We start from the raw sequence: 13000 nt of genomic DNA on the forward strand, positions 1-13000 counted from the left end.
ACCACGTGATGTTTTGGATATTCCTCGTATTGCCGCCGTTCCTGTTCCTCCCGATCCATCCGAACCTCCTGATCCTCCTGCAGATCCTCCTACTCCCGACACTGAAGCCATGTCTATATATATATATATCCATATCCATACATATATATAATATAATATATGTGTGTATACAATTAACATAAGATTAATTAATAATGAAGTATACATAAATAAATTATAACACTGACATAAATAAAGAAATATATATAAAATATAAAAATATATATATAAGGTGTCGTTCATTTCAATTACAATATATAATATTATAGATATAGAAACACACATATATATATAATTAATTAATTGTCTTCGTCTTCGTCTTCGTCATCATCGTCGTCGTCATTTGATGAGTGAATTAAGTCATTGCCTTCATCATTCTCTAATTCATCTATTTCTTGTTCATCAACTTCTTCTCCAATGTGTGACTCATGACAAAGTTGACTAATAGTCTCATCTCCAATCACATGATCCAAATTTGACATTTCATCCATTTGAAATGCAACTTCTTCATTTTGACCTGCTTCAACTTCTTCGATTCCACTCGTTGGTCTTGTTTTGATTGCAGCACACCAACCTTGTTTGCTTCTGACAGTTGATGGATAAGGAACATAATAGACTTGTCTTACATTATGGGCCAGGGCAAATGGATCAAACCGTGGATATTTTTTGCTCATACGAATGTCTACAGTATTGGATATCAAATTTATTTTAGTTCCTCTGCTAGATGGATCAAACCACTTACAGTAAAACAACACCACTTTTTTCGCATAATCTAGGAACGTGTAGTCAATTTCGTAAATATGCTCAATTATGCCATAGAAATCTTCTACTACACCACTATCAGAGACACTTTTCATACAAACTCCACTATTAATTGTTTCTTTTCCTTCAGTCCAAGATTCGGTGTGAAATTTGTATCCATTGACGTAATAGGTGTGCCATTCTTTGAAACTTCTACTCGGGCCCATAGATAAGTGCCTTAAGTGGATGTTGATAGGAGTTTGTTCTTCGAGATGCACTTGTTGTTGAAACCATAATGGGAAATTTGAATGTATATCATCAGATGATTGTCCCGTATTTAAAAATGCCCTGATCGATGACCATATATATGGTGAATATCAATTTAATCATATAATTAAATATAATTAATATGAAGAGAAATTTGAAACGTACTCAATGTATGGTTTAACTTCGGTGCAGTTAATCAAAACGTGAACATGTGCCGCATTAAATACTTTGTCGCTTGGCCAGAAAATCGGAAAATCCCTACCAGCATGATGACCAGACAAGCAAAAAACTGATAAAGCATGTGGATGACGTATAACACTATCAGTAGCGTTTCTTCCGTTAACTGGTGACAACGTTTCGTTGTTGAAATAATGAGAACAAAAGTGTGTTGTTTCACGGTGAAGGTAAGATGAACAAATTGAGCCCTCAACTCTAGCTTTGTTTTTCACCGACCGTTTTGAATAACCCATGAACCTATAATATACAAAGAGATGTACAATAAGCTCCATGTATATATAAGTTGAAGTATATTGAAAATCAAGTATATGTATATATATATCACCTTTCAAATGGATACATCCATCTATACTGAATTGGTCCACCAAGCCTAGCTTCACTTGCAAGATGCACTGAGAGATGCTCCATGGAATCAAAAAACCCAGGAGGAAATACTTTCTCCAACTTACATAGAATGATCGGAATGTCATTTTCTATCTTGATGAGATCTTTATCATAGAGTGTTGAAGAACACAAATTCTTGAAATATTGACTCACTTCAATAAGTGGGTTCAATACATGTGTCGATAAAGCACTAAAGGCAATAGGAAGTAAACACTCTAAAAATATATGACAATCATGACTTTTCATCCCATGCATCCTCCCATTTTCCACATCAGCACATCTTGCCAAATTAGAACAATAACCGTCAGGCGTCTTCAGCTCTTTGATCCAACGATAAACAGATTTGGCTTCATCAGTAGATAAAGTGTAATTCGCATGAGGTTTTAGGGTCTTGCCGTTTTGTTCAACCAACAACAAATCTGGTCGTCTGCAATACATACCTATGTCTTTTCTGGCGTTGTCATTATCTTTTGTTTTTCCTTTCACATTCATCACAATATTAAATACGTTGTCAAAGAAATTTTTCTCAATATGCATAACATCGAGATTATGTCTCAAAAGATTATCTTTCCAATACGGTAGATCCCAAAAAATACATCTTTTTGTCCAATTGTGCCATTGTTCGTAACCTTGTGATTTACAAGCCACACCATTAACAACATGTACCTTTGGCATATCTTTTACTTTATTCCAAACTTGTTCTGATGTCAACTTAAGCGGGGGTCCTAGACTTTCTGCATAGCCCTTCATAAATGCAGCTTTGTTCCTTCTAAATGCATGATCAGCAGGTAAAAACCTACGATGCGAGTCAAACCACGATGCTTTCCCGCCAAATTTTAAAGTAAATGCTTTTGTATCTTCCATACAAATAGGACAAGCTAATTGACCATGGGTGCCCCATCCTGACAACATCCCATAAGCGGGGAAATCGTTAATGGTCCACATCAATGCAGCTCTCATCATAAAATTTTCTCTCCGAGCAATATCATATGTCAAGACACCATTCCACAACCTCTTCAAATCGTCAATCAAAGGTTGTAAAAAAATATCAATACCAGTTGTAGGATTAGAAGGACCTGGTATCACAGCAGCTAAGAACATATAAGGTTTAGACATACATATATTAGGAGGAAGATTGTAAGGAGTAACAATAACCAGCCAACAAGAATAAGGAGTAGACGATGCTTGTATGTACGGCGTAAATCCATCTGAGGATAATCCAAGTCTTACATTGCGTGGATCTGACGCAAAATCAGGATGCATTTGATCAAAGTGTTTCCATGCCTGACCATCAGACGGATGTCGCAACTCGCTTGAATTTCTTCTATTCTCATAATGCCACGTCATATTTCCTGCAGTTTGTATTGATGCAAACAATCTCTGCAATCTTGATACAATAGGTAGGTAAAACATTGCTTTCCTTGGAATTGATTTTCCCCTACTTACCCTAGAGTTATTCCTTTGGTGATACCTTGGTTGTTGACAAAACTTGCATTCAACTAAGTTAGCATCATTCATACCAAATTCATTGTCATAATACAACATGCAACCTTTAACACAACAATCAATCCTCTTGACACCTAATCCTAACTTTGACACTAACCGTTTCGCATCATAATAACTTTGCGGCAAACCATCTCTAACAGGTGTTGCATCTAGCATCATTTTAGTCATGAAATCCAAAGCTAAATCAGGAACATGAAATTGAGACTTTAGACCTAATAGTCTAATACACATTGATAACTTTGAGTTTGAAGAACCTTCAAACAACGGTTTATTTGTCTCTTTCAAAAGACCATAAAATCTCTGAGCTTCTTCATTGGGAAGTCCATCGGTATCGTCATATTGATCTTCATTGAATGACAAATTAACCCCAACAGCATCCGAGATCATATCATTCATCGCCTCAAAGTGTTGATAGTTATAATAATCTATACCTAACATGGTAGTACTACTTGAAGGACCTGTGTTATAATTCTCCATAGATGTACTAGTATTAGGCGCCGCTGGAGACTCTTCTCCATGATTAGTCCAAATCCAGTAGTTAGGCATAAATCCATCTGCATACAAATGCACTCTTATTTCATCTTCACTTTTAAACCGTCTACATCGACATAAACAACATGGACATCTCATTCCCCCTTCATCTTGGACAATTTGTTGCACTCTCGCAAAATTCAGAAAGTCTTCAACCTTGTTAGCAAAACGTTGTTTAAGACCCTCTATTTTTTTAAAAATAAATTTATAAAACTAATCTAAATATAAATATTACTAATCTATATTTTAAAAATAATATATATATTTACTAATCTAAATTTAAAATATATAAAATACTAACTTGATGCCGAGTAGCGTCTGACTTCAAGCTTTCACTCACGTACGATGCTTGCAAGTCTTCGAAATAATTAACAAGCACTCTAAAAATAAAAATCAATAACATTAATTAGTTATATCAAATTAAAAAATAAAATTATAAAACTACATATATAATATAATTTATACTTACCAAATTTAAATGAAGCTTAAGAGTAATTTTGTGTAGAGAGAAGGAGGAGAGAATGGTTAGAATGAAGTTTTAGAGAGAAGTTGGATGTGAAAAAATGAAGGAGGAGGGGAGAAAAATATATATAGGGTCACGTTGGGCATTTGTGGCGGCCAAAGCAGCCACAATGCCAACGGATACATCATGTTTGTGGCGGTCTGGGCGGCCAGAAAAATCAACGGCTATAATGCCATTTGTGGCGGCCTTTGCCGCCAGAAAAGCCAACGGTACAATCCATTTGTGACGGCCTGAGCGGCCAGAAACGCCAGCTGTATTGGGCCTCCTTTGTGGCGGCCTTTGCAGCCACAAATGCCACTGGTCTCGTCTGCCTTTGTGACGGATTTGGCTCTCACAAAATTGATTTTTTGTGGCTGTAAAAGCCCTCACAAAATCCTTAAATATTTAACTGGATTTTGTGGCTGCCTAAGCCCTCACAAAATCACAATGTTGTAATTTTGTGCAAATGTCAAAATTGAAATTGGTCTTTATTTGTGGCTGAAAAAGCCCTCACAAATTTTTAAATATTTAACTTGATTTTGTGGCTGCCTAAGCCCTCACAAAATCACAACATTGTGATTTTGTGAGGGCTTAGGCAGCCACAAAATCAAGTTAAATATTTAAAAATTTGTGAGGGCTTTTTCAGTCACATATAAAGACCAATTTCAATTTTGACATTTGTGAGGGCTTTTTCGGTCACTAATTTGTGAGGGTTTTATTCGGCCACAAAATATTTATAAAGTTGGCCACAAAATGGTGTTTTTCTTGTAGTGTACATCTCTAGTTTTATTAACATGTCAATATGGTTGAAATAGAAAGATAAAACGTAAATATCAAAAAACAAGTCAAACTAGTGGCCCTATCTTCTCCATTGCCAGTTGAAACACCATAAAATTTTCTAAATTAGCATAATTCATTTTTTTTTTTGACAAAAATAAAATAAAATTTGGTTCCTTTTCCTTAGTGAGCTTCTTCAAAGATAGAATTGTTCGTAGGTTTCCAAACCCTCAACAATTCTAGACTATGCAATGGCGGCTATACAACTTGTTGAGCAGGACCAACCGTTTGTTTTTGTGAAGATATGAGATTGTTTGATTAATCAATTTCCATGTTCTGTAACCCTTCTATGTGTTTTCGCTCTGTGAGCTGCTAATGAGTGTGAAGTAGCAATATTAATCACAAGGAAGATGATTTGAATTGCGATCTTTTTTAAAATCTTAATTCTTATACTTAATTGAAATTAACTCATGATCAATATTGGTTGAAACATAATGTTCATAACATTCTTGATATGTTTAAAATATGGGTTTAATGGATAAAAAAGTTGTATATTGTCAATGCATCACAACTATCATGTGTATGACTTTAAAATTGTTATGATAAAAGTCAAATATTTAAAATAATTTTACAATCATGAAAGTGTATACTCTTTATATTATTAATTTATAAAAACGTTTATGATACATTTGTTTGTTTCAAAATATAAGACTATTTTACAAATTTTTAGATACTTCTATTTATAAAATTATATCCTTTTAAATTTAAAAATGTTAAAAAATTTCGCTCAACTCGCAAAAATGTCAATATTGTTAAATTGAATATCTTATTTCAAGTTTAAACATAAACTTTTTTACAATTAAGTATCCATTTATGATGATTTATTCAAGGTATAAGAAAAAAAAGGCTCAATTGCAGTTTTGATCCCCTATTTTAACTGAATCGCGAAAGTAGTCCCCCCATTTTGTTTCTCCCCAATTTTAGTCCCCCAAACAGAATTTTGGTCCAAAACTTGATGAAATTTCATTTTTTTTTTTTCATTTATTTAAGTCACACAATGTCTCAAGATCTCATTTGCAAGAATTGTACTTGAAATATATGATCATAAATGGTGTAGTACGACTTTAAAAACTAAAATTTCATCAAATTTTGGACTAAAATTCTGTTTAGGGGACCAAAACTGGGGATAAACAAAATGGAGGGACTACTTTCGCGATTCAGCTAAAATAGGGGGACCAAAACTGCAATTAAGCCAAAAAAAATTATCCAATCGCTACTCATTTAAAAATATTTATATATATTAATTATATTAACAATTTTTCTTAATGTAAGTAAATTCTGTTCTAGGATCTTAGTAAATTTTAATGTAAGCTGCTAGTCGTCGGATCAATATTTACTTTTGTTTTTTTATATAAATATTTAGTTTTTTTTTATTATACAAGAGATCGCATGTTCAATTTAACTTAAATAAAATTTTATCGCAACACTAACTATTTAAAAATATTTAATAAATTATATATATATATATATATATATTAATTATATTAATAATTTTTCTTAATTCAAGTAAAATCTGGCTTACGATCTTAGTAAATTTTAATCTAAGCTGATAGCCGTCAGATCAATATTCTACTTTTGTTTTTGGATATGAATATTAAATTTTGTCATTATATAAGCAAGCTCACACAACACACGATTTATACTTCATCCGCCGTTACCATAATCTCTTCTCTTCTTCTTAAACCCTAATTGAAATAAGGGTTTCTCAAATTTCTTCGATGTTGTTCATATCTTTTTAATTTTCCAATTCGTAATGTAGTAAGTAGGCTTCACTATCTGGTCTATGCGGACATCTTCAATTCCCATTCGACTCGTTCCCTTGAAGCAATATTAATATGTGTTGCTCTTTTAATTTTACTTCCACAATCCCTATTTTATGGTTTTGGGAGCACGCGAGAACAACTAAATTTTAAATTTATCTTTAAAGTTTATTTTTTTTTATTCATAGTTTTTCTCTGTTTTTGATTCAATTGAGTAAAAGGGGAATCACTAGTTTTAACTGTGATGAGTCTACAGACCTGTAATGATTTGCGGATATGATTGCATCATTATTGAACATCTAAGGGACTGAGTTTTATTGTCATTCTCCCACTTTATTTTTTTAATTTTTTTCTCACTTTTATTGGATTTTTGTTCATAGTTTCTTTTGGTTTATTTTGTTATGTTTTTCCATAATAATGTTTTTAGAGGCTTCGTATTTTTATATTATTCATGCTTAGTGTGTTTTGCAATTTTCAATTGAAGCCTATAGTTGTGTTCCCCTCGCTATCCAATACTTGCAATTCTGATGCTGTAATTGGACGTCGGGTAACAAAATTTCTCATTTTTGTATTTCAACTATACTCATTAATTATTGATTTTGTCTAGCCTGTAATTTATTAGCTTGGTGCCTAAATTTGTAGAATACACATCTTGGTTTGTAGAATACAAATTTGGTGCTATTTTTCCACCATTCATTCAAATCATATATGCACTTGCACAATCCTTTGTATCTTCTTTGTCCTTTATTCCACCATGAAATTCAAATTTAAAAAAACTTTTTTGTAGCTTACTCAATCCATGTATCATGTAGTTGAAATATGGAGTAAGTCAACATTCCACTCTGTCAATACACTACATAAATGGAGTAACACCTTCAACTTTCATTTTGCACTTATTTGAAATTGATTTCAGAGTTATCTTATCATTTATTTCATCTCAACATTGTCTCGTCATCTTTCTATGATTTAGTACCTTATAATTTCTCTTTGCTTACTTTGTGGAGCATAGTTGGATGAGATATTTCTGTGGACTAAAACAATAATTTGTTAAAGTCTAAAGTAAAACAATATCATTCCCTACTTTTACTGTCATGGATGCTTAGTTAAAGAATGCTTCAAAGAGAATGGAAATTACTTGACATGATTTAACACATTTGACCAAAAAAGAGTTGAAGTCTTTGAGTTGTTCTAGTCAATAGCAAAAGCTATATTATTGTAAAAAACTACCATCCAAAAGCTATATCATCACTCGCCCAACCAATATACAAAAAAATTATTACATTGTATACATAAAAACAAAAAAAGAAGTGATGAAATCAATAAATTCATTTATACATAAAAAAACATTTTCTCATGCTTGAGTTTTTCAAACATTAATTCATTAAGAAAAAAGTCTAATATTTATTATTGGTAAACAAAAAGTCTTAATTTCATTGGCAATTCAAACAATAAGTCTAATTTTCATTGGCAATTCAAACAAAAAGTCTAATTTTCATTGGCAATTCAAACAAAAAGTCCAACTTTTATTGGCACTTCGTATTCCAATATTCATTGACAAATAAAAAATCCAATCTTTATGACCAAACAAAAAGTACAATTTTTATTGGTAACTCAAACACTAATTTCAGTCTTCATTGGTGCATCAAAGCCTAATGATTGCTCATTAACACTTCAAAGTCCAATATACAAAAAAAGGTCTAATTTTCATTAAAACCTAAAACACCATGTCCATTATTCTTTGGGATCTCCTTGAACGCAATCTTCATTGGCTCTTTAAATCCAACTACCTAATATTTGATTGGTAAGAAAAGTTCCAATTTTCATTGCCACTTGAATTGAAAAGTCCAATAATAATTTGCACCTCAACCAAATCCCCACGTTCTATTGGTAACGTAAAATCCCCAACTTCATTGGCACCATATAAGCCTACATCCATTAACATCCCAATATCTAATTTGTAATGGCACCAAAAACCCAATATGCACTAATACATTGGCACCCAATCTGCAGTAATACTCATGATAGAAGAAGTTCTCCTTTTGATGCTTACTCTTCTTCTAAACATGAGCTTGAACAAAGTCAAAAACTTCATCTTAAAGCAACCCTTGACGGAAGAGAGGCTCGTAAAAGAGATCTTAGATTTGTCCAAATTAATGAATTGACCAGAAGCATTTTGATGGATAATAGTTCTCAAGTTGTTTGTTTCAGGCTCATTAGCTGTACAAAAATAAGACTATCATCGACAAAAAATAAGTGAGAGATCGTAAAAGCCCTTCTGGCCATATGTATGTTGTGAATGTCCTCATTAGCACAAGTTTTTTAAATAAGACTTGATAAAATCACTGCACATAAAATGAAAAAGTAGGGTGACAATGGGGTCAGCTTGTCTCAGTCTTCTCTAGGTCTAAAGACCTGACAAGGGCCTCCATTCAAAAGGACAAAGAAAGAAACAAAATAAACACAATTCACAAAAAAAGGATTCAATGAGTAGAAAATCCTATACTATGCAAAACTGCCTTCAAAAAAGGTCGTTCGATCTGGTCATAAGCCTTATATATCCCTTGTTTTATTAACATGTCAATAGGGTTGAAATAGAAGGATAACACATAAATATCAATATTATTATTAAAAAAAAAAGGAAAACTAGTGGCTCTATCTCGTCCATCGCCATTTGAAACGTCATTAAATTTTCTAAATTAGCTTAATTCATTTTTTTTTGACAAAATAAAATTGAGTTTTTTTTTGTTAACGAGCTTCTTTAAAGGTAGAACTATTCGTGGGTTCCTAAACCCTCGACAATTCTAAACTATGCAATGGCGACTAGACAACTTGTCAAGCAGGACCCACCATTTGTTTTGTAAAGATGTGAGATTGTTTGATGAAATCAATTTCCATGTCCTCTAACTCTTCTATGTCTTTTCGCTCCGTGAGCTGCTAATGATTGTGACGTAGCAATATCAATCACCAGAAATGAAGTTTGGATTGTCATTCCTTTTAAAAATATTAATTCATGTACTTAATTTAAATTAACTCATGATCAATATTGGTTGAAACATAATGTCTAGAATGTTATTGAGATGTTTGAAGTAAATAAAAAAGATTAGTTTTAGGTGATATGTGATCAATGAGTGAAAAATAAATAAGGTTAACGATAAAAAAAGATCACACAAAGATGTATCATTGTTCACCCAAGGTGGACTACGTTCAGCCCTCACAATCTGTGAGATTTTCCACTAATGTGCTTTGCATGAAAACATTCTTCTTCTTCACTATATTTCTTGATCACCTTTGATCAATTACATATTTCACATTTTAGTCTTGAAAGGAATATACAGTCACCTTTCAGTCTATAAAAGATTTTTACAAGTACGTTTCGATGACTAAAAAGATTTTTTCAATATACTCAAACTAACTTAAGAGATAGGCTTGAGTTACAAATGATGTATATGATAAAAATGTTTAGCACTTAAAAACTTCTCAACATTTGTTTGAGATTGATTATCAACAAGAACTTAGTAAAATGATCCTTAAATATAATTAGAGAAAATTGAAGTTTTGCTTAAGAGAAGAGCTTTGTTACATGAGTATGAATGATCAAGTGTAGATTGATTGTCTTTAAAAACTCTTGTTTTTCTCTTCTCCTTCATGTTCCTTTTATAGACGAAGAGAAGTTCGAAAAACTCATACCAGTTTGAATGTAGCCATTAATGATTCTTAGCTGAATGTTAGTTTTGATTGAAGTCTATTAAACACATGTTTTATTTTATCCAGATTGTTCTTTGATAAATCCATAACGTTCATGTTTGTAAGTTTGATGGAGAATGTGAATGAGTGAGATAATGTGATGTGATATGTCAGTCTTTTAGTTCAAAAGCATGTAGAGCTTTCTGTAGATAGGTGTAACAACATTGTACCTGTGTCCTTGCTCACAACTCATCAATCTGGAGGTTGTTTTCCTCATTTCGGACTTCAACTCGAGTTCTGGGCTTGACCAATGATTTGAACAGTTTTGATACTCATAACTTGTGGTTTGGACTATAAATTTTTTTTTTGTCTTTACTTTATCTTTACTAGGGAACATCCAAAACGTTCTTATGGTCATTCTCCAGTTTATTTTGACATTGAGTTTGATGAGTTTTTTAAGATCAACTTTAAGTAATGTGTAACACGTGATGTTCTTGATTTATTTCATAGAGAGACATGTGATTTTTGCATGAATATATTTGATCACCTATCTTTGAATAAATTACTCAAAAGCACAAGTTAAATGGCAACATAATCGTACTCATAATTAGTGATTAATTAACTGTTTGTTTATTCTTAAAACACTTGATTTGAAATTTTGCTTCAACAAATTGGTCCTATTTTTCTTTTATCTCGAATTAGGGATGGACATTCTTTTCCACCTGTGCAAGGCTTCCGTAGTATGATTATTCTTAGATAATTCTTCATGAGCATTGTTTGCTACCTATGCAACTTCACTTATTTTACTTGTTGCAACTGGTTTTGTCAACTTGTCATTTCCCACATTCTCCCTTTCTTTGGTAGTTTTGTTGCTTATTGTTTGTGATTCCAATTGTTGAGTTGTCTTGGTCTCAACATCACTAGGTTCAATTGTTTTGTTTATTTTTTTCTTCTTGTGAGGATTTAGAGGGACGTTTGTCGCCACCTGAATTGGAGTGAATCACATTTTTTAGTGTTCCTTTGATATGACCCTTAAGAAAGATCCCAATTTTGGGGATTTGACCCCAATTGGGTCTTGATCAACACAACACATATCTCCATGCACAATAATGTTGTAGTAGTAGTAGGGTTGATACTGAGTCAACTATGGCAGTGACTGAGGGGGACTTGTTCTGTGATAAACAAATGACTCCAAACAAGAACCTCAGGGCAGCCAATCCTAAGAAAAGAGGTGAACCTGAAGCAGTAAGAGTAAGCGTTCAGGTGCTGGTGCTATGACCTTTTTGCCACCTTTCTCGAATCGAATGATTCAGCGCTCTCAGAAAGCGGATCAAAGGCTTCCTATTCAACGGATTCGGATTATTCGACTTTAGATGCTTCGGATGCTTCCTCGGCCGCGCAGTACGTACTTCTATTTAGAGAGTCTGTTCCTTACTTAGCTAGGACTTTGAGTGTGGTAATCATTACTTTATGTTTTTTCAATTTCCATTTCCTTCAATTGGATTTGGATTAAAAAACAAATCAGCCTTGCTTGTCATTTGCATTTAATTAAAAAACATTAGAAATGAATGAAAAAGAGAGGATGACAAATTGAGAGAATCCTAATATCTACAAATACACAGTAGTATATTTTTTTTACTCAAATTAATTAATTAATGATTACAAATTAAAAATATAGACAAATTACTTTAATTTTAATGAGAAAAAAAAATAAAAAATATAAACAAATAAAAGAATAAAGATAAATAGATAGGTATCTTACAAGTGCTTGTGTAGAGTGGGTGGTTGGTTGAGCGAAGCGCGTCGGCGTTGGAAGCGATTCCAAATACGAAATGGGAATGAAGGACTCACAGAAGCAACGGTTTGATGTTGATGAACTGATGCACAAAACTGGATATTTCATTACAATGATATAATGTGAGCACTATACTTTACCAAAATGGTTCGAAAGTGTGGAATTTACTTGGATGGGGGAAGTTGCATTTTTTGCATAAATATAATCTTATATAAAACAAGAGTTTGTATGAGAATAAATTTCGAAGATTTTTGGTGATATTATATGGGAATTGCATTTTTGGTTTCAAAATTTTTCAACAAGTTAATGTCTCCAACTATCTCCTTACCAGTTGTAAAGAACAACTAGAATTTATATTAGACTTGCTTAATGTTTGGTAGCAACAAGAATCAATTTAAGTTTAAATCATGATGTCTAGAATATGTAAAACATGAGAGAAGACATTGCAAGCATAACAATTCAAATGAAAAGAAAATTAAGCTCTCACCTTAAAAGATGAACATGCATGAAAGGAATTCAAGGATTAAACTCTCACCTTTTTCTATCTTTATACACTTTCTTCTCAACTAGCACAATTGCCACCAATACTCCATTAAAATCATAATACAAGAAACATAAACAATAAACATTGGTATTGTGTGAAATGGAGTAGCACCCCTTGGCTCAAATAAATAGGAGAAAGATAGAGCAAAATGATAAATAAATAAATAAATAAAT

At 32.6% G+C, this 13000-nt stretch overlaps 2 non-coding genes across 2 annotated transcripts; both read left to right on the forward strand.

Annotated features, from left to right (window-relative positions):
- The first annotated feature begins 7038 nt into the window (after positions 1–7038).
- Positions 7039–7121, forward strand: LOC113785592 (small nucleolar RNA SNORD25). The gene has a single exon (XR_003471717.1). It is a non-coding gene; the product is annotated as a small nucleolar RNA SNORD25 (small nucleolar RNA).
- A 109-nt stretch (positions 7122–7230) lies between these two features.
- Positions 7231–7363, forward strand: LOC113785560 (small nucleolar RNA snoR136). Its single transcript, XR_003471686.1, has one exon. It is a non-coding gene; the product is annotated as a small nucleolar RNA snoR136 (small nucleolar RNA).
- Positions 7364–13000: the final 5637 nt, after the last annotated feature.

Source organism: Cicer arietinum, chromosome 2 (assembly GCF_000331145.2).
Source record: "Cicer arietinum cultivar CDC Frontier isolate Library 1 chromosome 2, Cicar.CDCFrontier_v2.0, whole genome shotgun sequence".
Classification (NCBI taxonomy): Eukaryota; Viridiplantae; Streptophyta; class Magnoliopsida; order Fabales; family Fabaceae; genus Cicer; species Cicer arietinum.